Source organism: Terrapene carolina, unplaced genomic scaffold (genome assembly GCF_002925995.2).
Source record: "Terrapene carolina triunguis isolate 2854851 unplaced genomic scaffold, T_m_triunguis-2.0 Scaffold21, whole genome shotgun sequence".
Lineage (NCBI taxonomy): Eukaryota > Metazoa > Chordata > Testudines > Emydidae > Terrapene > Terrapene triunguis.
The window spans coordinates 20,419,900-20,447,749 of record NW_020664372.1 but is presented as its reverse complement, the minus strand read 5'-3'; the positions used below and the strand labels follow the sequence as shown (position 1 = coordinate 20,447,749).

General features: G+C 42.1%; 1 protein-coding gene across 1 annotated transcript in view; it reads right to left on the bottom strand.

Annotated features, from left to right (window-relative positions):
• Positions 1-27,850, bottom strand: part of CLDN10 (claudin 10) — a 98,648-nt gene that overhangs the window by 17,064 nt on the left and 53,734 nt on the right. The window lies entirely within an intron of this gene.

The window sequence follows — 27,850 nt, the reverse complement described above, 5'->3', positions numbered from 1 at the left end:
GTGTGTGTGTGTGTGTGTGTGTGTGTGTGTGTGTGTGTGTGTGTGTGTGTGAAAAACATTTCTGATTGTATTACTATTCGAACATGCTATACTTTACCCATTCCCTCACAGCCTTAATAGATTTCTTAATGATAGATACCAAATAAACAGGAAACCTGTGTAAAAGTACATAATTAATGGAGTGTGCATTCATCAAAATATTTTAAAATATTGGTTAGAGCTCCATGTAAAAAGTAACACACAAGAAGCCATTTGCAGTGTACACCAAGTTTTATTGATCCTACAGAACTCAGGAACTATCCTATGTATTCTTGAGTACCAGCTAATGGCATTTTATCTATTAACTATTTATGTATATTACACATGAAAACGCTATATTAAAAGAACATTAGTAAGATTGCAAAGTCACAAACTCAAAAGTTAGGAAATGGCAGAAATTAAGTTGCTGGGGAAACCTTAATTGGGCTTTCTTGTGTGTATGCATTATGACACAGTCTTTAATTATGTGATCACATATTTTTTTCATAAGACCCTGCCTCATTTGGTGCACAGGAGAGACAATGCTCATTTAATGAACAACTATTAAATACTTTATTTTCTCCTCATTGTTCAGTGTGTAGCTCCTGGCCTTATTTACTGCACACTTTTCAAATCCTTCTCTGAAAAAAGAATTATTAATTTCCTTCATAGGGTTTTCTATGGTGATCATCATTATAGTATCTGAGCACTTCACAAACAATGGATTTACTTGCACAACACCGCTGTGAGATGAGGGGATATTATTAATCCATTTTACTGCTGGGGAACTGAGGCACAGTGAGATTAATAATAAAAATATCCACTAATTTTTGGTGCCGAATTTGAGACACGTAGGCCCTGATTTTTCAGAGTACATAGCATTTATATAGCACTCAGTATGTTCAAAGCATAGCTCCCATTGACTTCAGTTGCATCTGTGAGTCCTTAGCCCTTCTGCTAATCAGACCCTAGAGACTCATGTTGGGCACCAAGAAAATGAGGAACACACAATTAGTGACAACCTGTGAAAAGTTTGGGTTAAATGACTTACTTAGCATTACATAGGAACTATATGACAGAGTCAGAGATAGACTCCAATTCTCTAGAGTAGAACACAACTGCCTTGATAGGGTTGACAATCCTCCAGGATTGTCCTGGAGTCTCCAGGAATTAAAGATTAATCTTTAATTAAAGATTATGTCATCTAGGAATACATTCAACCAAAATTGGCAACCCTACTTGACTATGACGTCATCCTTTTTCTTTCTGAAGTCCACTGACTAACTCACTACCGACTTTCCAACTTCTGAAACAAATGAGGTGGGGTCCTCAAGACAACAGCCTCTTTCAATATACTATTATGATTCAGCCCCAGAATAGGGTAGAAAAAATAGTGTGTGATCATGTCATTAAAGATCATGTAATCATACATCGTAATGCATATGCACAAAGGGGCCAAGTTGAGGTTGCATAGACAACTTTACTTCTGATATTTCCTATCTTTTGAGTGCTTGACTTTGCAATCTTAATAATGTAGTTTTAAGGCAATTTTAAAAAAAAGTAAACTGAAAAAACAAATTCCATCATGTGGCATCATATTGACATGTACATGGATCATTAGCAGGGTTTAGATCCACTGCACAGATCTCTGCCTCTTGAGTTAATGGCGTGAACAGTAGCAGTAGGGAGTTGTCCTTCTCTAATTGGCCCAGCAGTAGAAAGGGCTGGTATACCTTGCCAGTAGGTTTACATCTATTTCTTGACATCAGAGGAAGGGTGAGATTCAAGAATCTTGGGTTCCATTTCAGACTTTGGAGGAGAGTGTGCTTTAGTGGACACAGACTCTTCTGCCCATTCCTCCCAAGTATTGATTAGCACCTTCTGCTCCTTCTCTCCAACCTGTCTGTGTCCCAGTTCTGTCTCTACCGTACTAGCAACTCCTCATTGCAATCCCATTCTCCTCACCTAGCCAGTCCCAATCTTCACTCCTGAGGCTTTTGAGCTCAGTCCCAGTCTCCTTGCCCAGCAGGTCCTAGTCTCACTCCTCTGGATTCCCCACCTCAGTCTGCTTCCTCCAGTCTCAGTCTCCCCCTTTGCTCCTACTCCCAGCCTCCTTGCCCAGCCATTCCCGATCCCTCCCACACTCCACCTCTATTCCTTGTTCCCAGTTTCCTTGCCCAGCCAGTCCCAGTTCCCTCCACCCCCAATCTCTCTGTTTCTCTCCCCACCTAGTCTCCAGTTACCCCATCCCAGTGTCACAATAAAATTGCTCCCCCATGGGGTCCCCTGGGTAAGCACCAGCATTGTATATTGCTAATGCTTTGAGATGCACTGGAAAGGATTTCAGGAAGGGTTAAAGGTGTGAGTGTGGAGTGAAAAATTCCTTTGCAGGTTGCAAGAGGCTGAAGGGGGAGGAAGGGAGAAGGGAACGGGTTAACTCAATGCTCCAGCTAGGTCCAAAGATAAGAAGCTGACTCCAGCCTCCCAAGGCCAATGCACACAAACAGAGTCTCTGATGCCAAAAAGCCAAAAGCTCGTATCTCAACCCCAACCAGCCATAAAAAAAATAAAAAATTAAGCTGAACCAAACCACAGGAGCTGCAAAGCTAGTAAAACTGAAAAAGTCAGCAAGTCTCATGTCCCTGAAGCCGGTGTGTTTTGGGAAAGTTGAGGAAGCCATGAAAAGCCGATTGGGACTGGTACAAAAAGCACGGGGGACTGGGGTCCCGGGACAAAACGCCCCCCAAAAAACCCAGGGCCTAAAGCCCTCCCAAAAGCTAAAGCAAGTTGAAAATCAACAGCAGACCTGGAATGGCCTGTGCACAGAACAGAACTCTCGTCCACCCTTTCCCCTCTTCTTCTTACGTTACAGCCGGGCTTGGCCAGCATTGGGTTGTGCGTGTGTGAGTATGAAAGCAGGTGAGGGCTTGGGCACTAACGCTTTCTTCCTTCCTTTGAAAGTGACGTGGGAAGAACCCAGCACTCACCACTGTTATTTAATTAATAAAGCTTTAAAATTAGTCGCTTGGTGTGCTCCTTCATCTCCTCCCCTAACAATCCTGCAGCCTCAGCCTGATCACCTGACGCCCCAGGCAGATTGGTAACAAAAATCTGTCACACCAGCCCATATTCCTTGTCTCTACTGGCTCTCAGTCCCAGTCTCACATTCTGGGCTTCTCATCCAGTCTCAGAGTTCTTGCCGCCTGTGTTCCTTTGCTCAGTCAGGCCCAGTTGTCCCCCCTGCAACTGGCCGCCTCCTCATATCTATCACTCCTTCTCTCCTCCCCACCCCCATTCCCAGTCTTAAACACCCTGCCCTGCTAGTCCCAGTCTCCCTCCCTGGCTCCTCTTCTGAACTCAGTCTCTCCTGTAACAATGCCTCCCTATTTCCTTGTCTCTTTGACCAGACAGCACCAGTCTGTTTCCCTCTTTCCCTTCCCTGCCAGCCTCCAATCCCAGCCTCCCCCTCACCCCCCCCCCCCCCCCGCCCCTAGGCTCAACATCACAATCTACTCCACCAGCCCTCCTGCATGACCCCCGGCCCCAGCTCCAGTTATTGTCCCTCTGCCAGAGGCACCGACTCCTGAGTTCCTGGTGAGTGCTCGACCCCTGCTCCACCCCAGTCCCTGCCCCCACTCCACTCTTTCCTCCAAGTACCCACCCCACCTCTTCCTGGCCCCACTCTGCCCTTGCCCCACCTCTTCCTGCCCCCTCCCCTTCCTGCTCCTGCCCTCCCTCCCCCCCCCCAGTATCTCCTGCATGCTGCTGAACAGATGATCACAGAGGGTGGGAGGCACTGGGAGGGAGGGGGAAGAGTTGATCGGCAGGGCCCACTGGCGGGTGGGAGAGCTGGGGGGAGGAGGAGGAACTGATCCGTGGGGCTGACGATGGGTGCTGAGCGCCCACTATTGGAGCACCCACGGAGTCGGCACCCATGCCTTCTGCATTCAAGTCAGGTGGCTTCCTCCTCCAGTGTGCCTGAGCACCAACAGGGTGGTCACTGAGAGCACAGGAGAGATAATTTCCCTGTTCTCATTTCTAGCGTCTGGCCCAAGTCCAGCCCCGAGCAGCCAAAAGCAGGGAAAGTCTGGCTTTGCCCCTGTAGCCTTAGGATGGAGGGAACCTGCTCTGTAGGACTGATGCATGCAGTCATGTCAGCACTAGCTTAGGAGCTGTGAGATGCTGGAGCATGATCAGTGAGGGAAGAGTCTTCAGCAATTTTAATTACAAAACTCTAAGAAGTCTCGACTGAGCATGTGTGAACTGTGATTTTTTTCAATCACAGTGTGGGCTCGTTTTTACAGGGATAACAAGATGCACATCCCTGAAACAAAGGCCACTCCCCTGCCACCTTTCAAGTCTGTGCTCCAAAGCATGGCAGTGCTAAAACTTCTTAAAGAAAAAATTCCCAGAATTTTTTTAATGCTGCAAAACAATGTATTTTTCCTTAGCCTCATTCAAAGAAATATTTGAAATGTTCTGGCTGAAATTATCCCCCTTTTAGCCCCTTTCACCCCCCCCCCAAAAGGTAGCTTGAGGTAGACACCTGGCATGGATTTTAACTCAAACAGTTAAAGTTTGGCAAAATTATAACTGAAAACAGAATTTTATAATGGGAATTGCCAGGCAAATAAATGGTGTTACCAGCCCTGCCTATAATATAGTTATCTCTTATTTATATAGCACTCCTGTGACAAAGGTCTGCTGAAGGAAAACAGTATTAATCTGAATAAATTTGAACTATTTACAAACATCCAATATATGTCATGTATACACATGTATAAATGTGGCAAAGTAAATGTAGAAAAAAAAGTGCATAAAAAACCATACCCAAGACATTTTAGCTTGCTACCAAAGTAGTTACACTAACATTACTGTAAAATAGCTGTGAGCTGGAAAAGTATTCTGGATACTCACATATAGTTTTCTAGTTTGCTTCTGGAATTCCTATGTGCAGAACATGTTGCATTTTAAGATGGAGCAGAGGTTTTTTTTTAAAGTAAGGTCTATATTCCCCCCCTTTCGCCCAGCTGCAGAAAACCAGCAGACACTAAAAAGTGGACAGAAGACCTAAGAGAGATTCTCCTCTGGGGATAGAGTTAATGGCCATCCAGAGAGGACAAGAGATGTTCCCTGAAACCTTGTAGAGCCTGAGGTCCCAGTTCTGCAGATCCTGTAGGATGTTCTGAGAGAGCCCCTCTGTAGAGCCCTGCAAATCTGTGGCTATCCATGGACCATTTTTGCAGATCAGATGCAGATACAAATTTTGTATCTGCGCCGGGCTCTACCCCTTTGTTATGCTCCCCAGCCCCACCCTCCTGGCAACACAGCTCACTCAGGAGTCAGAATGCCATTGCCTCTCATCTCTCCCATCTGCTCCACATGCAGTGGCTCAAAGTAACTATGGAAGGTGTTTAGTATTGATAGGGTTCATCAGCAAAATGTAGGTAAAGCTAAGCATGCAATCAAATTCCCACACACTATTCTATTGAGCCTTAGAGGAGAAATTCTTTCAATATGATCTGTGCTAAACCACTATTGAATAGATCATAGGAGCACCTCCAAATGTTTAGGGTTGTTCCCAAAACCCAGAAAGAAGTTAGTGTCTAAAAGTTATGAGAACAAACCAAAATATTTGGGTATGCTAACAGTGAGTAATTTGAATTATTTTCTAGACTGCACCGGCACATATTGTAAAAGGCTTGCCCACTTGTGGGAGGGTTTATGTAGTAAAAGTCACATATACTTGACTCGGATAGAGTGAAATTTTATTAGTAGTAGACTGCCAGGAGAAAAGGAGAATGACAGTCTAAAATTGTTTCAATTCCTATTCCACTGATAATGAACCTCCTGTTTTTATGCCAAATCCTGCACTCTTATTCACTCTTTCCTCAGGCAAAGCTGACAATGATGTCAGTAGGAGTGAAGTTTTAACAGGAACTTCAAAATTTGGTCCTTTAAAAAAATAAACAAGTATGTACATATGTAGCTAATAAGCTAATAACTTTTTTAACTGTAGCAATATAAATATTCATAACCTCTCATCACCTTATTTTCCTTGTTTTGGAAATGTGTTTGTGGTAACACCATTTAGGTAAAGCAGTAGATGAAAACTGGCCAAGGAAGCCATTATTTTTGACAGGTCCAATTTACTGCCACTGTTAGTTGCTAATTAACACATTAAGGTGCTGAAGCATGAATTTATTTACCCAGAGGTACTCTAAAGCTTAATTTATGGCTAAATCTCCTAGGAGAAATATTAAACATTTACCAAAAATAACTAGCCTATGCAAAAAAACAACATGGCTGAGATTCATTCCTTTGTAAAGGTCAAAGCACACTTTGGAAATAATAGAGGGTAGTGAGACTGCAAGAAATAATTAACTCACTCAAACAGGAAACAGTTTCAATTAGTAGAAATGCCATGACTTGGAATATCACTGGAATCTGTTGCCCAAAAGTTCTCAGTTTTGTAGGCCAACTAGACTCAGCTCAATGCAGCTCACCAAAGAAATCATCCAATTAGGGTGTTTTTTAATGCAGAATTTAGAAATTAAAATGTTGACAATGTAAATGAAACAAGGGAGCCAGGGAGAAGATTCCATCAGTTCCACTAGGGACCTCATTATACAGCTCTAATTTACCTGGGAGTTTCTAGTTACTATGGTGCCGGGCAATACAGAAAACTGCAAAACGTGTAGATAGCTGCAGAAGATTTGTTAGAGATTGACTTGGAAATGAGAACCAGGGTAATGATCTTTTTATCAAGTCCAACTTCTGCTTGCTTGGACCAGAGTTAAATTTATTGCATGTGAATATGTTTGGTTACAACAGTGACACATTTTTTGCTTTGTTGATTTTTTCTTAGACACAAACCAGCTAATAAGAACATGACATTGCTCAATACAATTTAGAAAGGCCAAACAAGTCAAAGGGGGGGATTGCCACGGTGTACTTTGTCAGTATCTTCTAGTGAAGACCAGAAATCCCCCATTTCCACACACATATTGCCACCACTAATTATTTGGCACTGGTGTATCATTATATGCATCTGTTGGGCATCCAAATAAACAACAGCCAAAACAGATTGAAAGTGACACATTTTAAATAGAGTATGAACAAAATAGTTATTAGGAGTATCTAACGTGTTTTCACCACATTGTGCATGTTCAGCAACATTCCGATAGAAAACTATTTCAGGGTTTTTTTTTAACAAATATGTTTTGTCTCACATTCCAAAGAATCTGGTTAGGTAATGATCTTTAGTGTCTCATTGTCGTCATGTGTGACAAAAAGTTATGTGGAGCTCACACATCTATTAAGTATAATGCACGGAAAAATGTATAATGCTCTGGGGATGGGTGCTTTCAATAAATAAAATAAATACTATGCTGTCATTAAGACTACATCATGGGAAATGGTGAGATTGCTTTATAGATATTGCACAGATTCCCTTTTCAAATACACACCCATAGCATTTGTGGTTCAATACAGGGTTTCTAAGCTATAATACCCCTTTTATTTCATAAGTACATATTTGTTCAGCTATGTTATTTTAATGAGTCATTTGATCCACTGGTGTGGAATGCTGTACATGATATGCTGATGTTGTTTGGTTGTTTTATTATTGTTTATGTCTGTGATCAGCAGCACACAAAATTAAAAGGGTGGTAAATTAAAGGCCTGTTTATGCCTTCCTTACTCAGGCAATCCTCCACCCCACCCCACATGATGATTTTGCCTGTGTAAGAAGTGTCAGACTGGGCCCTTAAACACGATGGGCTATATTGTGCCCATTATACATAGGGCCTAGCAAGAGGCATTATGGAGCTGCATTGTCCCAAAGGAAAGCAAAGGTGTTTTTCCCAGACTCCCCCACGCCTAATCCCTTTTTACACACATACACACACACACTGTTAGTGCAGGGGGAGCATGGACACTGCTACTCACCTTCATGGAGAGTGCAGCACATTCTCTCTGCATGGGACTGGGTAGCCCTGCTTGCTAGAGCCTGGCAATGGGGATGGAGCAATTGATCCACCTCCTTTCTTCCTCACTCCCTCATGCTTCCCTACCCAGGGGGATAGGGAGGATGTAGTTCCTACATTGCCTTGATCATAGGAACTGGAATTCAGCTTAGTCCTAGGAAGGCCATGCAGGGGAAGAGGGGGAAAGCTCTCTAAGGGTATGCCTACACCGCCATGGAAGTCCAGGGTTTGAACTCAGGCTCAAGCCTAACTCCCCTCCCATCTACACACAAATTGCACTAACTCACAGCTCAAACCCTGGGTCCCAGGACCCCATGGGGGTGGAGGGCCCAAGCCTGAGTCAAGTCAGGACCCAGGGCTTTGCAGTATAGACACAGCCTCATGCTCTGGGAGTCCACCAAAAGTATTCCACATTCCCACGGACACTCCTGTTCTTTCTATTATTTGAGTTATCAAAACAGTCTTAAAATTAAATAACGTTTAGGAAATCTTTAGCCTAAGCTGTTGACTCTGTGGGTTTGTCTACGCTGCAATGTAAGCCCAGGGTTAGTAGAACTTGAATTAGAAGTTTGTTAACTTAGGGTTTGAAAGTCTACAGGTTGGTTTGCACACTGCACCATGAACATAAGGTCTCAGGGTATGTCTACACTACAGGATTAATCCGAATTTAGATAATTCGAATTTGGGAAACAGGTTGTATAAATTCGATTGTGCGCGGCCACACTAAGCACCTTCATTCGGTTTTAAACCACATTAATTCGGTGGTGTGCGGCCACACTACCCCATTAACTTAAACACAGTAATTCGGTGGTGTGCGTCCACACTAACCCTAATTCGAATTAACAAAATCGATTTAGGCTCTACTCCGTTCGTCGAGGTGGAGTACAGAAATCGATTTAAAGGGCCCTTTAATTCGAATTAACTGGCTCTGTAGTGTGGACGGGTGAAGGGTTAATTCGGATTAAGGCAGCTAAATCCGAATTAAAGTCCTAGTGTAGACCAGGCCTCAGTGACCACATTTTGGGAACTAGGAAGTCTGGAATATGTGTGGTTGGACTCGGGCATGCATAATGCAGTGTAGACTCTGGAGCCCAAGGGTGGGACCCAGGGTTCAACAATTTCTAACCTGGGGTTACAAATAAGTGTAGACACTCAAGGCCTAGGTTAACAAACCCAAGGTCTGCGAACTCGAGTTCTACTAACCCTCTGCTTACAGTGCAGTGTAGACATACCCTAAGAGCTAGGCAGAATTTGACTTTATGTTGAAGCAGAAACCTTCCTGGCCCATGGGATATCCAAAGTGCAGTACAGCCTGTGCACTTCTGCTTTGTTGGGAGGGGGAACGCATACCCCTGCCACCCTGGCACACAGATCCTTGGGAGAGTCTCCAGCCCCCCACAGAAGGGGAATGTGGGCATAGGTTTGGCTGCTGCATCCGTTGCTACTCAGATCCACCTGCCAAACCTCAGACTGATGTAGCTGTTCCTCAGCCACTCCACATCCTGCCCTGGCTTTGACGGACGATGCCATTCCTAACACTCCCTGTCATTCACTCACGTTGTGTCCTGGAACCAGGATTTGGCCCTACGTTGTTTATTATTAGAGCTATTGACCGCATTCCTGCTCCTCTCTAAGTTATTAATTTTGTCATGGTGACCAGATCAGGCCCTGTAAGTTTTTCATTTCAAACTAGTTTGTGCCCAAGTGAGCTGTAGCTACATAATAAAAACTAAACGTTCAGCTGCAGATCAGTTAACTTGAACTGCACTTGCTAGGGAGAGTGAAGCAAATTACCTGATAGTCCATGTCTTCTTGATCTTGTATTTTACATTTTTCTTTCTGTCCTATCTTTTCTTCTCTTTGGAATTCTGATTGACCAAATATTCCTGATCCCACAGCTTTATTGTTGATTTTACATACCTTAATAAAAAGTAAGTCTGGAACTAAATACCCAGTTAAAAAGAAGATTTAGTAATCTTTAGGGCTGTCGATTAATTGCAGTTAACTCCCGCAATTAACTGAAAAAAGTTAATCGCGGTTTTAAAAATGAATCATGATTAATCGGACTTTTAATCGCACTATTAAACAATAGAATACCAATTGGAATTTATTAAATATGTTTTGGATGTTTTCTACTTTTTCAAATATATTGATTTCAATTACAACATAGAAAACAAAGTGTACAGTGCTCACTTTATTATTATGTTTTATTACAAATATTTGCACTGTAAAAATGATAAAAGAAATAGTATTTTTCAATGCACCGCATACAAGTACTGAAGTGCGATCTCTTTATCATGAAAGTGCAATTTACAAATGTAGATTTTTTTTTGTTACACAACTGCACTCAAAAACAAAACAATGGAAACCTTTAGAGCCTACCAATCTGCTCAGTCCTATTACTTGTCAGCCAATCGCTAAGAGAAACAAGTTTGTTTACATTTACAGGAGATAATACTGCCCATTTTTTATTTACAATGTCACCTGAAAGTGAGAACAGACGTTCCCATGGCACTTTTGTAACCGGCATTGCAAGGTATTTACGCACCAGATGTGCTAACCATTTGCATGCCCCTTCGTACCTCGGCCACCATTCCAGAGGACATGCTTCCATGCTGATGACGCTCGTTAGAAAAATAATGCGTTAATTAAATTTGTGATTGAACTCCTTGCGGGGAGAATTGTACGTCTCCTGTTCTGTTTTACATGCATTCTGCCATATATTTCATGTTATAGCCGTCTCAGATGATGACCCAGCACATGTTGTTCATTTTAAGAACACTTTCACTGCAGATTTGACAAAATGCAAAGCAGATACCAATGTGAGATTTTTAAAGATAGCTACAGCACTCAACCCAAGGTTTAAGAATCTGAAATGCCTTCCAAAATCTGAGAGGGATGAGGTGTGGAGCATGTTTTCAGAAGTCTTAAAAAAGCAACACTCCGATGCGGAAACTACAGAACCCAAACCATCAAAAAAGAAAATCAACCTTCTGCTGGCATCTGACTCAGATGATGAAAATAAACATGTGTCGGTCCATACTTCTTTGGATCGTTATCGAGCAGAATCCATCATCAGCATGGACGCATGTCCTCTGGAATGGTGGTTGAAGCATGAAGGAACATATGAATCTTTAGTGCATCTGGCATGTAAATATCTTGCAACATTGGCTACAACAGTGCCATGAGAATGCCTGTTCTCACTTTCAGGTGACATTGTAAACAAGAAGCGGGCAGCATTATCTCCTGCAAATGTAAACAAACTTATTTGTCTGAGCGATTGGCTGAACAAGAAGTAGGACTGAGTGGACTTGTAGGCTCTAAAGTTTTACATTGTTTTATTTTTGAATGCAGTTTTTTTACGTAATTCTATATTTGTAAGTTCAACTTTCATGATAAAGAGATTCCACTACAGTACTTGCATTAGGTGAATTGAAAAAAAATTTCTTTTGTTTTTTACGATGCAAATAGTTGTAATAAAACATAAATCTAAAGTGAGCACTGTACACCTTGTATTCTGTATTGTAATTTAAATCAATATATTTGAAAATGTAGAAAACATGCACAAATATTTAAATGAATGGTATTCTATTATTGTTTAACAGTGCGATTAATTTTTTAATTGTGCAATTAATCACGATTAATTTTTTTAATCACTTGACAGCCCTAGTAATTTTGAAAGATGACCATTCTAATGGCTGCAGCCTTTGAATATGATCCTCCAACTGACTCCAACAAGGAGGATCGCAGCACCAATGCCAAGCCCTATTGGAGTCAGTGAGCCATAGCCACACCTGATGTAATTTATCATGGCATCATTTAAATCAATGGAGACAAGACAAATTACAGTATCTGAGGATCTGGCCCACTGACTCTACGCAGGTGCCGTGGTCTGCTCGCATGGAACAAGTGGCAGGATTCGGGTGTGAACTCCTCTATTTGTCCATAAATGAGGAACAGCATAAGCAAGAGTAGTTCAAGGTGACCTACATTAACCTGGCACTGTATCTCTGATCAGCTCTAGAGGGACCTTTTATAGGAGAGATAAGTTAAAGGTTTTATATCTCATTATTAATCCACTATAGCCATTCAGCTCCCAACCATTTTTAACAGGCAGTTTCCACATCAGAAATATTATTGCCCTCTCTCACAGCCACATGGCAAAAGGGGGCATGCTAATATACCAAATGCTGTAGATCCTAATTTGTTTTACAGAAATGATTATGCCTGTTTTAACACCTTCTGTCTGCTTAGGTATATATTTTGAATATCAGCAGGTTATTTCAGAGGTTATCTGTAGTGTTGGTGGGATACATTGTAGGACCATTGCACTGTGATAATAATCATGTCGTCAGAACTTCAGATTGCCTAAATTTCCTTCATCATTTTCAACCTTTCAAATAAAAAGTTGAGCAATGGTTAAATATAACAAGCAGTAGATTAAGCACTGAAACAAGTAACATAGCAACCAACATATTGTCTATACAGTTTACTCAAAATGGTGTAAAGGTTTTTTAAGAAAAATCCTTCCTGCCTAAAGAGTGTATATGATTCCTCTTAAATTACACAAAAGTAGATATTTGCAGCAATAAAATAATATTTAGCTTTAAACACTGTATTAAAATTGAAAGTTCTGATTCTGTATTGACGATCCCTTCAAAACTAAGCAATGCATATTTGTGCCTACCTACCTGTTGCAAGCTTTTAAATTACTATATATCAATGAAGTAATTACATCTGAGTTAATAACCACTTAGTAAAAAGAAAAAGAACATTAATTACAGAAGAATTACATTCTTCCCCTCCAATCACTGCAAAAACATAAAGGAAAATATAGCAATAGCTTAAAAACAAATAAAAGAATAGAAATAATAGCTTCCATTCTTTTCTTATCAACTCCAGATGCACTGTTGAGCTTCCAAGTGGAAAATAAATAATTCTTGATAATAGGAGAAAGCAGGATGTAGAATTATATTAATGTAAACTGTATCTAGTGAAATATCTTTATGTTAATTTAAAAAGTTGCCTGAGGAAAGTTATAAGTTCATCAAGTAATATTTAAAATTTGCATTTAAGGTCTGATTTTCAGCAAAATAATAATAGAAGGGAAACAATTCATACTGGGGGATATTTAAAAAATGTTCCAATGTGTGTATAAAACTTGCTTCCCTACTGCCCTGGGAAACAAGCGCATTCTTTATGGTTGATAAACAGGTATTTTTACATGCAGTGTTTGAAACCATATTTTATTCAACCGTAAATTGGCAAGGATTGTTTCTCTCTGTATAGGTATTATGTTGATGCATTGATTTGAAATACAGATTATGCTGATATACCAAGCAAAAGAATGCTTCCTATGGCAGGTAAGTAAGACTTGTTGAAGGGCTAAAACCAGAGTTGAAGTGCACCAAACAGAAATTAAACTGCTGAGAATATTCGGAGAAATCCCTCCATTAACCATGGCTGCTACTGTCATCCCTCCAAACTCTCCCATTCAGAAGCTGAAGAGGCCAAAATATGATTTCTGAAAAGGTTTCTTCTGGTCTTTTTCATTGTTATAAAGAGCACTCTCCCGACTCCAGCAAACAAACCCTCATAATCTCTCCCAACAAATAATTAACCTCTTGCCTCCCGAGCTGTAGCAGATCACTAGAAAGGCTGGCTAGAGGATGGCACCCCAATGCCAGCTCTTCTCATCTGCAACCCCTCTAGGAGGCCTCGCCAGCTGTGTTGCAGCAGGCCCGTTGCTCTGGGGATGTGTGTGTATATAGTGCTCCATCAATGAGCCTAGCCCTTTCTCGCTGGAGGGCGGCAGCTCAGGGGGGCTGCTTACTAGCCAGGGGGGCTCTGGGCGCCTACCCCAGCCCAGTGGCTGGCAGGCGGGCGGGCGGACAGACAGACAGACACAGAGAAGCAAAGAGGTATAAGAAGCCCCAGCAGGGGCTGGTGCAGACCGTCCAGTGCCAGCATGGAGGGGAAGTCCTTGCAGTTGGACACGCCGGTGGAGTCGGTCACGCAGGTCTTCCAGAGGTTGGCCCAGAAGGTGGCGGTGGTGATGACGGTGCCGTCGATGGAGGAGACCTTCCAGTAGTCAGTGGGCAGCGTGGAGGAGACCAGCACCCAGCCCGAGATGGCCAGCAGGAAGGCGATGATCTCCGCAGCCAGGCTGGCCATGGGGGATGCTGAGCGAGCGGAGCCCGGGGCGCCGGCGGCAGGAGGAGGCGGAGGGACGCGGTCCCGAAGCAGCAAGCGCCCGCTGGAGGAACCGCACAGAGCACCTGGCCCGGCAGCCGCCCCGCTTTGCAGCCGAATCAGCAGAGGGAGCTGCAGCCCCAGAGACCCCACCCCTGCAGCCCGCGGAGCATCCTCCCCCTGCCTGCGAAATCCTAGCCGGGGGGACTGACTGCAGCCCGTGGGGAGATTAGCCACTTCCTCCTGCGGCGTCCGGAGAGCCGGCGCCCCTTCCCTCCTCCAGCCCAGAGGCGCAGCTACTTTTCTCCCTCCCTCGTAGCCACTCGCACTAATTTTATTTCCAGAGCTCCCTTTCCCCTTAGCAGCCGCGGCTCTGGTGTGTATGTGTTGCTTTTAAATCACAAAGGGACCAGGCTGAGAGCCCGAACGCACCGGATCCCTGCCAGTGTTTGTAGCCAGCCCCCCCCCCCCAAAATGCTAATGTCTAAATAGAGGGCAGGTGTAGACGCTCTGATTTCACCAATAAAAACTGGACCATGACACCTCCCAGCATGACAGCACCGCAAAATCTCAGGTCTGGCAGCTGGAGCTAATGCAGCCCGTTGGAACCAACCAATCCCACTGCCTAAATGGAGAACAGAACACGTTTGGCCTATGTTTAAATCTGGGCCCTGCTGCACCCCAGTGCAACAGTGCTGCAGAAACTTGGATGTGACATCTGGATCCTGCCAAATCGTGGCCACAAACCCAGTAATTCCACCAAACAACGTGCACCCAGCATATTCTGGGGTCAACACTCTACTTTGCCATCTATGTCCTAGAGGCTCTGGATATTTGTTGGCCACTTTACCCTCCATTTTTACCATCTAAAATTTAGTACATAAACAGCTTCTGCTAGTCCACCAAATAATCCAGATCCCAAAGCACCAGAATATTGTTGTATCAGGATGCATCATGGTCTGCGCCAGCTTCTGGGGCTTCTTATACCTTGTGCTCTCTGTCTGCCTGCCTGCCCACATAGGTTAGCCAGAGCTCTGGTCTTCCCTTTATTAGTAAGGGGAAACACTAATGTGGTATTGAGCTGCTAGCCTAGAGATAGCGAGAAGTCGCTAGGATTGGTGACAGTGCAATGTATATACACTCATCTCTCCTATGGAGAGTAAGTGTTTACGGGATGTGTGTATATCTTATTTGGCAGTAGCTATTCCCCTCAGTTTTGGCTAGTCGACAAGGCTTTAGAGGAGGGGTTGCAGATCCATTGAAACATTCCTGTCTATCCAGCATTTCTAATCAAGCCTTTGTAATGGTCTGCTGTAGTTTGGATAGGAAAAGTTTAATTGTTGGATGGAAATGATTAGAAGAGGGTGTTTTGTTTATTTGTTTAGAGGTTTTTTGGGTGGGGGGAGGTAGAAGGGGTTTGTTCTTTATAATAATGAAAAAGACCAGGAGAAACATTTCCAGAAATCAAATTTTGTCTTCTTTTTTGAATGTGAGAATTTTGGGGGATGTCACTAGCAGACATAGTAGATGGGGGGGATTTCCTAATATTTTTCAGCAGTTTAGTTTCTAGCTGGCCCACTTCAGCTTTGTTTGTAGCAGTAATGTTAATGGGAGGGAGCCATCATGAAAGTGCCACCCCTAAGGTTTTTGCATTAGCTCAAAGTTGCGTTGGCTGTGGAATCACTGTTGAGCAGAGGTCCTGTACTAAGTCAGTGTGGCTGCTGCCGGAGCAGTCTGAAGTGACACTCCAAATAGGTGGTCACAATGCCACAGAAATCTGACCATCTGCCCCTCTGTACAGATGGAAGGGCAGTTGGATCAAACGGTGTTGTGACCTGGCATGTGGACACTCTGTTCCTGTACTGTACAGTAGAGCACAGGGGAATCCAAAGAGAATTTGGCTCCTGGTGGCACTGGCTCATGCATTGTGTGTGGTTAATAGAGAGAGGAGACTCCCTGGCCAAAGGAAACCTCGGGTGCCTGAAGGAGGGGGGAAGTCAAGTGGGGACCATGGTCCCTGCCAAGGGGAAGGAGGGGGAACCAGAATATGCCCTCCCCACAAGAAATATCTGAATTGGTGCCAAAGGTTTTTTGCCCTTTGGCAAGCCTTATTTATCGGCTATGGGAAACAAGAGCATTCCTATGCTCCATATAGCAACCTAATCTATATTTTAATTAAATGTATGGATATGTATTTCTACATATAATCATACACAACACACAGAGAAAAATCCTTGCCAGTGTACATTTGAATAAAATATGGTTTCAAACATTTCTCGTAAAAATATGTGTTTATCAACCATAATGAATGACTTGTTTTCCAGGGCAGTGCTAAAGCAACATGTATAAACTCATAGAAACATTTTAAAAATAGCCCCCAATTTTAATTGTTTCCCTTCTGTTACTGATTTTTCTGAAAATGAGAGCTTAGATGCCAGACATTTTAATATTGTTGCCTCAACTTTTTAATTATGTGTTGAACTTGTAACTTTCTACCTGCAACTTTTTTAATTAACAGAATGATATTCCACAAGATAGAGTTTGCATTAATATAATTCAACATCCTGGTTTCTTCTATGGTCAATAGTTATTTATTTTCCCCATTTGAAAGCTCAACAATGCCTTTGGAGTGAACATGAAAAGAACACAAGTTAATTTGTCTTTTCTCTTATTTGTTTTGAAACAATTGTTACATTATCTTTTATGTTTTTGCCAAACAGGCAGTGGGGGAAGGGGAAGAACAAGCCTTTACGTCTTTCTTTTATACTGAGTGTTCTTTTGCTTTTTACCAAGTGGTTATTAACATTAACGTAATTGCTTCATTGATATATAGCAGTTTAAAAAGCCTGCAACAGTTAGGTAGACAGACATGTTTCAGAAAGTCTCTGAGGGAGTATACTCTGTTGCCAGTTTCCCACTCTATTGATGGTCTAGCGGGATATTATCAAGATCTATGTCCACAGCTTCTGATACAGTTCTTCCTGAATGCCCTTGCTCTGATTTTGCCCTTCCAGGTCACTGTGGTTCACAGATGACTTGCAGAGGATGAAAGGAGAGGGAAGAAGGTTATAATACCAGTGGACGAAGTCCCAGACTAAGTCTGATCTATATGACATAAATCATTTTAAAAAATCTTATTTGGAAGCTGTGCAGGAGAGGGTAAGTTTTGTCTCCATTGTAGTACTGCAGTGTTATGCACATTTGAATTGTTTTGGGTAGTGGATAGCTTGGTTAATCCAATCTACCCGCACTTGGAAACTGAATCGAGTCTTTTTTCTTGTTGTGAAGAATTTGCTGATTACTGTGTTGATAAAATTGTTGGTTGTAGGTGCAGCTTGTTGAATTCATCGATGCAGGATAACGTCTGGAGGAGACAAATGCAGATCATTCTCTGTGTTTTGGTCAGTGTTTCTCACTGAAGGTGTGGAAGTGTTCAGGGTCCTTTGGGCCTCCTCCTGTGCATTGGGAACTGTGTCACTCCAGGCTGGTAAGGCTCCAGTAGTGAGAGAGCGGGTCCTTTGTTGGTGGAAATGATCACTGCTTTGTTGCGTGAGGGTTGGATGCTAGGTGTGTTCAAAGATGCGTCAGTGAGGCTTTTACTCAAGAAATCAACTCATGTTTCTGATGATCTCACCAACACATTATTGGTATTGAGTCTCCTGATTTTGGGGGGTTGATCATTAAGAAGATGGTAATGAAGCAACTCTGGCAATATTACCAGTATTGAGATTTTCTTGTTGCTATTAAATCTGGATTTAGACTTGGGTATGGGACAAAAACTGCAGGCACTGTCAATGATCTCCCACTTATAGATGAACATAATAGATCTGATTCTTCTGTATACTAAGGCCACATTACATCACTGTGGCAGAGTAAATAGGCCTCAAAGTGAGTATAAATGTAAATTAGCCATATTTTAAGGTCTGTTTTACACTGACAGTGAAATGAGAACCAGGCCCACAATGTCCATGGTGATTTTATTGGATCTGTCCCTTGTCTTTGATGTGGTTGATCATGAGGTGCTGATGACAATGCCATGGTCCTTAGTAGAAATAGATGGAACTGCTCTGAAGTAGCTTTGCTTCTTAATATCAGAGAGTGATTATTCATCCATCTCAAAGACTCTCTCATGCTGGGAACTGCAGGGTTCTGCTGTATTGCCCACCCATTTTTTCAATATGTATATTAGACCCTTAGGAAGGTTAGTAAAGAGATTGTGGGCTACAATGTCTGCACTAGGTGAATGTTACCCAGCTGTATTTCTCCTTACAGTTGATTCCTCAGGTGCAGAGTAATGGATGACCAGGAGACTGGGTCCTGAATGAGGACCTGCTGGTTGAGGATCAGTCTGGATAAGGCTGAGATAACATTAGTAGGTTTGGGAAAGCAATGGAAGAATTGACTAGAATCATATCAGCATGGCAAAATGACTGTGCAGCCATTGATTGTGAATTAATTTCACAACTTAGTGGTCTTATTTGACCCAAAGCTACTACTGTGTGCCCTGGTACCAGCCATGAAGAACACATTTTTCCATCTTTGCTTGCTAAGTTGTGTAACTTTGTGGCAGGGACATGATCCACTCTTGCCTCTTTCAAGACAAGCAAACTATTCGGAGACCTTCTTCAAATCAAACACCCAGTTATTTATTTACAAAGTTCATTCCCGCCATTTTTATAGATCTTGCAGCAGCTTTAATAGTATCCTGGGGCTGTAAGGCGGAGACCTTCTGTGCCCCTAGCTCTACCAGACTACAGCTCTTTCACTTTCTTTCTCCCTTTTGTGCTTCATTCCTGTGCCTTTGTACCTTCTGAGTTAATGAGGTGATTAGCTTTTTACTCTTTTCAGCCTATTGCCAATTGATCAGTTTGGTACAGTTCCCATATTCAGGTGTGCACAGGGAAACTAATTGAAGTTGCAGTGATCAGAGTGCTGAATTGGTTGTTGTTGTCCAGCACTCTGTCATGACATCTTGTTTCAGATGTGGACCTGGTGACATTTTTCTATGTCTTTGTATCTTGAGATTAAACTACTGTGATGCACTCCGCTTGTGGCTACAATTTAAGACCTTTCAGAAGCCGAAGCTAGTCCAGAATGTGGCAGGCCAATTATTAAAGGCAATTTGCATTCTTTGTTATAGGTAGTTAATTTTTCCCCAGATCTTTGGAAAAAAAAATTTCCCTCTGTTCTACTGAATATTCTGTTCCACAAGAAATTTCTTCTTCTGAAAATGTTTTGGAGATAATATTAAGAAGAACTTTATTATTTTTGTCTTTTAAAAAAATATAGATAGAGACAATGGGTGAGACTATCTCAATTACACTGGTGTAAATCCAGAGTAACATCAGGCCACTCCTTAACAGCAACCAGTTCTCCTTTGTGTTCCCCCGCTCCCCAAGCTGAGGAGGACGGGGGCAGTTGCAACAGGTATTCCTCCCCTTGGTGTTTGCATTTTTCATACAGTTCTTGGTTAATATAAATATTAAATGTTTCATGATACTATTCATCCTATTCTTTTAAGGGGTGATTCCTTTATACATTTATTTTTATCCCCTTACCACCTCTTCATTGCCTCTTCTCTGGGCTGCTAAAACTTCCTCGGCTGTGGTCTTTTTAAATCACAAATCTTCCAACTTCAATCTTTCCACATTGCACTGGTTCATCCCTTCCCTCCTGGTTGTTCCTAGGTAAAATGTGGAATGGGTTGGAATCAATGGTCTACAATGCTGGAATTCTTTTCTCCTCTACATCTGCCTGTGTCATCCTTCCATCATGGTTCAGATGTTTGTTTCCTTATTAGTACTAATATTTATTGTGGGACTCTCTATTTATTGTATATAGGATGGGATTTGGGGGATTTATTCTGCTTCTACTCTTAGGCCTGGTTTGCATTGCAAAATTTTACTGGCATGCATCCACCCTGAATTTTCAGTCCTACCAACAAAACCCTGAATTCTTGCCAGTGAAAGTTAAACCAGTTCCCCAAGTGACATAAGGCCTCTAGCAGTGTGGACGCTGACGTACAAGCAGTCCTCCAGCAACAAGCTCACAATGCCCTTGTGCCCATGCGAGTGACTGCTCTGGTTGAATTTTTGCTGCCAAGGGTTCACAATGACCCATGTCTCCCCCCTCCAACTTAAAATCCCCAGAGTGTTTTGGCAATGTCTCTTTTCCTGCTAGCCCACCTTTGCGAGCACACAGGTACGGCTCCATGGAAAACTCCAGCTAAGCCTCGTGCTTCTGACTGGTCCAGAAACAAAGTGTTGAATGCCCTGGGCTTGTGGGAGGAGCAGTGCAGGCACAGCTGTGGAAATCCGGAATAAAGATGTTTATGCAGATATTGCATAGAGGTTGCAGAAGCTGGGATATGACAGGGATGATTTCCGATGGTGGGCAAAGGTGAATGAGCTGCGGCAATCCTACCAAAAGACAAAGGAGGGCAACAAAAAATTGAGTGCTGTCTCCCAGAGCTTCTGCTATTATGTAGAGCTCTACGCCATACCAAGAGGGGATGCCACCATCTACCTGCTATGGGCAGGGGACATCTCATGACATCCAGAAGAAGGCACCCTTGAACTGCACACAAACCATAAACTCTTTGAAGAGGGGGATGTGGATGATGCAGAGCTGATGGAGAGCGAAGACTTCCTCAAGACCCAGCTGAACTCCATTGAGGAAGGAGAAAGGAATTCAGATGGGTATAAGTCACTGGCCTCATTAATGAATGCCATTTGTTTTACTTTCTCCAGGGCCTCCCAAACTTCTCTTCCCCTCTCAAAATGGCAACTGACCACGTGTGAACAGGGAACAAAGGAATTCTGCTTTAAAGTAGCTGGTTTATTTTAAGAGCATGCACTGGCCTTACTAGGCAAAACCGACAGAAAGAAAACAGGAAAAAGCAGCCAGAAACATTCACAAATACATAATGCTGGCAAATAATTTTGCTTTCAAAGTATATACTTTTGCAGGCAAGGTAACCAAATAAAATTCAATACATTGCAAACAGGTAATAATAATAATAATAATAATAATAATAATAAAAAAGCTTCCAGCAATTGTAAGTTATGTGCAAACTAATACCTGAGCATTCAGATACATATGGAAACAGTGCTTGCCAATTAAATACACTAAAAATAGAAAATAGTAGTAACTGGGCATTCTGACTATATGCTTTTTCAGAAAATGCACTGTAAACTTATAGTATCAGAGGGGTAGCCGTGTTAGTCTGAATCTGTAAAAAGCAACAGAGGGTCCTGTGGCACCTTTAAGACTAACAGAAGTATTGAAGCATAAGCTTTCGTGGGTGAATGCCCACTTCATCAGACGCAGGATGCTCCAATACTTCTGTTAGTCTTAAAGGTGCCACAGGACCCTCTGTTGCTGTAAACTTATAGTGTGCAGATTTTCAAGTGTAAAGCACATTACACATGCTGTTCAAACTTGTGGTTTTCAAGTCCAAAACTCATCGCTTGTATGTTGTGGTTAGATTCAGGAAAGAGATAGAAACAGTGTGTAGTTAGTTCAGCAGGATCTTGGCTTGGACAGATTCACAACTTTATTCAGCAGTCATAACCTTCTGCTGCATATGGAGCCGCTGGTTTATCTTGGCCTCAACAGCTTTCTGGTCATCTGGGACAATTTCACAGAACTTTTTGAGCAGGTTGTGTTTGATCTTTTCCCAGACATTCCTAGGCAGAGCAGCTTTCTTTCTGCCAACATGGTAGGACACCTTCCCATCCCACTCTGCGAAGGTGCTCTGGGGGGACCATTGCTGTGGAAAAGCCAGCAGCATATGGCTCTGGGTAACCGCAAAGCCTCTTGAACAGCTGCCTTCTCTGGGCCTTTGGTATCCTCATAAGTGATATATCCACCAGCATCACCATTGCCTGTGACAAGTTTATCAACTCTGGGAGGGATAGCTCAGTGGTTTGAGCATTGGCCTGCTAAACCCAGGGTTGATGAGCTCAATCCTAGAGGGGACCACTTAGGGATCGGGGGCAAAAATCAGTAGTTGGTCCTGCCTAGTGAAGGCAGGGGGCTGGACTCAATGACCTTTCAGGGTCCCTTCCAGTTCTATGAGATAGGTATATCTCCATATATTATTATTAATGTTTACTACACTGTCCCTAAAGTTCCACAGGTCCTGCCCACTTCTCACATAGAGGGTTTGAAAAGTGATCCCATGTACTCACCATGCTGGGTATTGTTAAGTGGTATTGACTGTGGGCCTGTACATATTTTTTATGCAGCTTTATATGAGAAAAAATTTAGGGAGTTGCACTAATTATCTTGTGCTGCCTGCTAACCCCTTACATGTAACAGTGGCTCTCTGCCTGGTAGTTTTTCAGTGACCTCGGTTGGGGAATCCTTGAGGGCTGTCCCTTCTACACCCACTGAGAGACTCACCATGATAGGGAGGAAAGAGAAACAGACAAGAGAAGACACGTTCTCAGGACTGCTCAAGGCTGCTGAGACTGGAGCGCAGGAGACTGCTGGGACTGAATGCCGGAGAAAGGACAGGAGGACCTAGACCCAGACATCATGCAGTTCCTCAGATAACAAATTCAGACACTCCAAAGCATTAGGAGTAGAGCACCCATAGTGTACACTCCAGCAACCAATACACTGCATGGACAACAATTCCTTCTTCCTGGGGCCAAGGCCACCCCCACACCTTTCTCCTCAAGGCACCAGCATTCCCTGAAGCAGTATGCCTTCGCTCAGCCCCAGCGGACAATAAGGAGAACTGTTGTGAATACACCTACTCTAATCTGTGATGTGCCCCTGAGCTGTTAGCATCTTGCACATTCTCTTTTAGTAGTTTATGTGTTGTTTATTGTTGCATAATAAAATTCTATTTTGTGAAAACCAAGATTTATTCTCTTTGTCTTACAATGCAGAGATGCAAACCCCACAAATCAATAGCTCCCTTAAGCAAAGAAATAATTAATGCACCAGCTAATTACTCCATATTGCAGTAAAACAAAGCATCACACTATCTGACTACAGCAAACTGACCATCCACATCTGAAAATTCTGCAGGACTCCTGGTTGTCCCAGGTTTGCATCATGAGCTAATCCCACCACTCAGTGCTCATTTCATGAGCCCAGAACTGTCTACCCCCAGTGTACAGCAATGCCTGCCACAGCTGGCCAGTTTCATTCACTGTCCATATCATCCATTCCTCCTCAGTATTCTCAGTTTCCTGCTGCATGGCCTTGGTAGTTGTTGCAGTTCCACAAATACAAAAGAATCATTTGCCATGTCTCTGAAACAGACCAGAGAGCTCTGCTGATCTGTTCAGCATCCATGTTTTTGATGGCAAGATGGTGGAGAGATTGAAAACCAGTGCAAAAAAAGAGTAGATTATGGGATGGAAAAGAGGGAATTGTAGGACTTTCCTACCACAGTGTTGGTAATCTTTGTCATTAGCTTGTGGGCTGGATGGTGGTCTGGGGGACACTGGCATGCCTATACAGTGCTGCACATCTTCTGCCAAGACCACCTGGTGTTGTGTGGACACATTGCAGTGGCAAAAGCAATTAAACATGAATGCACTCTTCCAGAACAGCTATGTCAGTAGCAGTTTGCTGGCAGAAGTTTTGCTGGTAAAACTTTCTATTGTAGATAAGTTATCAATGTTTTGAGGGCAAATTGCAATTGCTATGACAAATGATGGGCCAATTTTTTTAAAAGTTAGCTATATAGTTTGTGTCTGATTTCCACAAAAATTGCATTAGTACATTTCTGTAATTAGTCATTTACATATGTATTTATTCCATTTACGTACACAGTTGTAAAAACTGTCTATAGATTACACATATATTGCGTATGCAGTTGTGCAGTCTCCTTTTTAAATAATCAGGCACTGTTATTGATTTCTTGTTAAAGGTGTCAGACAATATCTGATTATTGTTTTAGATTGCAAATGACTGAAACAGTTTGATAGTTTTGCATGATATACAAAAGTATATTATATTACTTTGCATGGAGGAGTACGTCAGAAACACATTTGTTGCCAAGTCTGAAGTACAGTATATTATTTAAACTTTTGCAGAGTAAAATCACAAGCAACCATTATTGACTCATAAATTAAATAGTAGATGATAGCATTATTTGTTCTTTAGCCAGTATAAACAGATTAGGGTCGTCATGCCTGTGTACCAGATAAGTTTTTCTTTTAGTTTTACAGTCTTTAGGGTGGGCCACTTCAAACCGTTTCCTGTGACATGGTTTTCAAGGTGCATGTGGAGCACCTGATCAAAGAAAACAGAAAACATTGTTTGTGCAGTACTGGGGAGTAAGCCTCCTTGTATCCTGGAGTGTTACTGAAGAACTGAATATTGAAAAGAGAAATCAGAAATGCAGGAAATGAAACCTGACTCATTAGTGTAGCCAGCTGGTTACGGTCAGAGTGAAAGATCTACGGGATGTCTTGGAGCTGGAGATTCCACCCTTAACAGTCCAGGAGCTTGGGTTAGAGACTGTGCTGTGTATGCAGAAATTCCATTCTGCTATGCAGGTTTTCCAGTGGAAGCTATTCTGTAAAGTGAAAACATCCCCCCTTCCCCAAATGAAGGAAGATGTAAGCAGAGCTTTCTAAAGGAGTCTTGTAAAATTAGTGACTTTCCTATTTTAATCTTTGCTGTGCGGCTTGGAAAAGATCCTTCATAGTGGGAGCAAACTGAAATATAGCTCAGTATTTTAACCATCAGTTAACAATCAACAACTCTTGTTTGTATAGGGCCACTTCATTTGGTTTTTTAGACTATCAGAAGATAAATTATCCTAAAACATATGTTAAAGTAGACATTCTTATTTTATAAACTATTAGGACAAGAATGATTACAAGTTACATTGTCCGTATATTACATAACAAAGATTAAACTTCACAGAAAATGATAACATAAAAGATTTAAAAACAGTTACAAATGAGATTTCATAAAAGTTGCTACATTTCCCTCCATCCCATTTTGCGTGCTGTACAGTCTATTTTGAAGTGAAAGACTTCAGTCCTTTTCACTGGGATTAATGCATTAATTTTTTGTTACAGCTTGCTTTATTTGGTTCAAAAGAGCATGGGTTTCTCCCTGAAAGTTTTAAATACAATGCTTTTAAAAATAGATAACCTGTTCAACAAACTGAACAGGAAATCTGCAGAAATATATCTCTTGCTTTACGTGATCTGCATTCCACCTGGCAAACAACACAAGTATAGTTTTCAGTGCTTCAGAAGTTTTCTGAGCATAAAATTTGGTCTTGCTACACACAAGCAGATCACAACCTATAAGCCCCAATGAAATATTTTATCTATTAACTGACTGATTTATAAAATACATCGTATCTAATATGGGCTAGAATGCATGGACAAAATGCCTCATACAAGAAAATAGGGTATATCACTCCCGCAAGAAAACAATTGCCCATATGGAGTAACCACCCTCCAGAAACATGAGATGATCCTTACAATGTGTCCTAAAGGTCAACTGATTTTGGTGCTGATCAGTGGGGTAATTGGATTCCAGAGTTGAGGAGCTTCTCCTGAAAATACCCTGCCACCAGCCCCGGGCCTGTTGTTTCATATGCAATTACTAATTAGTTCCCATGGCAGCACATAGATAAATGGGCAGGGCTAGCAATCTGGTATCTTTCTGAGCACTACATTAACTTTAAAAACAGAAATGACTTTGAAATAGAAATGACTTACAAGATAATAACTGGTAAATGTCACTGGAGGCACAACTCAGAGGCAGAGAATTCAGAGTGTCTTTGCTAAGAACCAAGTTTCTGCAAATAACTCCTCTTATAAATAACTCCTGTATGGAGCAGTAGAGTAAAATAACTGGGGTTTCATCAGTTACAAGTATTCATCCTTACAAATATCCCCCAGTACAGTAAATTTAAGGGCAAAGTCTGAATTTAGATCTGGTTTGCTCATTGTTATGCCTTGTAACATAGTTTAAAAAGGGACATGACTGTAGGAACAATTTCTTTGGTAGGTAGCCATTCTAATTTCCAAGCTGCATGTTATAAACTTTTTGCATTTCTATTTTAAGACTGAACACACTTTGCACTAATGATAACAACAGTAAAATCTTGTTTTGCAAAACACTGGACGTGATTGCATATAGGAAAAGATAATCCCAGTTTTCAAACTATTTCACCCACATATAAAATGTTTCTATTTATAGCTGATTTTATGCCAATTCATAATTGTTTTAAAAGCATTTTGTTTTCTAACATGGAGCTATTCCTTGTTTCTTTGTGATCAACCATTTTGACAGTATTTTTTGATATGTGAAAAAAATGAAAGGAGGCAGGAGCATAAAGGCCTTTTATCCAGCAAAGGAGCTGTTTCTGAATGTCTCAGGTGGGCAACAAAGTGTATCAAAAGGATGGCCTTCTTTCAGCCATGAATGCGTGGAGGTGGAATGTGCAGGTGGCTGCTCCAGAGGAGGCTTCACACCTTCTGTCTGTGCCTCCACAGGAATCCTGCTGGGGTAGGCTGCCTGGGAAAGAGATTGACTCAGTACTTTCCCTGATTGGCCTGGCCCTGACTCTTCCTCGGTTGTCCCCTCCACTGTCAGTGCTGAGGCGGGGGAGACAGGGGCTCATGGCACTGTTCCCATTCTCCAGGTGGATTTAATGCTATTGAGTCCTACAGTCTGGATTGCGGCAGTGGGACAGGGGAAACCTAGGAGGTTAATTGAGTGTAATATATTTAAGAAGTAAATGTTCCTAGTGTCAATGGAGAATTAATAAGAGATCTGGAGAGTCAAAGCGTGAGAAGCATAGCTTTACCTGAGGTTGCTAGTTACCGCACCCTTAGGAGTCCTGAACCCAGGAACCTTTCTAAGAATATAAGGCTATTCAACTAATCTCCACTGAACTGATTATACCGTAGATGTTCTTCACTAGAGATCTAATCAATATATTAGTTTTCTAAAGGAAACAGAGCACCATTAGAAAATAATGAGAGATTTGTATGACATTGCAAGAACAATCACTAAATGCTGGTTCAAGCTAGTTGAAAGCTGCACAGATTTATAACCTGTTGCTTTGTTTCTTTGAAGAACAGGAAAAGGCTGTTGATTAAACAAAATCAAATACACCTCTACCCCGATATAACGCGACCTGATATAACACAAATTCGGATATAACGTGGTAAAGCAGTGCTACGGAGGGGGGGGGGTGGAAGGGGGCTGCACACTCCGCCAGATCAAAGCAAGTTTGATATAACGCGGTTTCACCTATAATGTGCTAAGATTTTTTGGCTCTCGAGGACAGCGTTATATTGGGGTAGAGGTGTACCAGTTTATTAGCCTACAAAACTATTTCTAAAAGGCATCTTCAAGTAATTACTGTTTTTCCTATGAATCCCCTCCCCCACCCCTTTTGGCTGGTTTCTACATATTTGACCAAACTCTGGAGGATGCTACCATAGAAAGTTCCAGAACAACTAGGAAATTAAAAATAAATCTAAGTGCAGTCAATGTAAAAAATTATAATGAAACATATGTAATCAAATAGCTTCCCAATGGAGTGCAAAGATAGGACCAAATTCTGAAGTTGTTACTGAAGGATCGATGGTCGTTTTTTAGACCTTGCCCTGTGTGGTCAGGCATGGCTGGCCATTAGGGGCTAAGCTGGT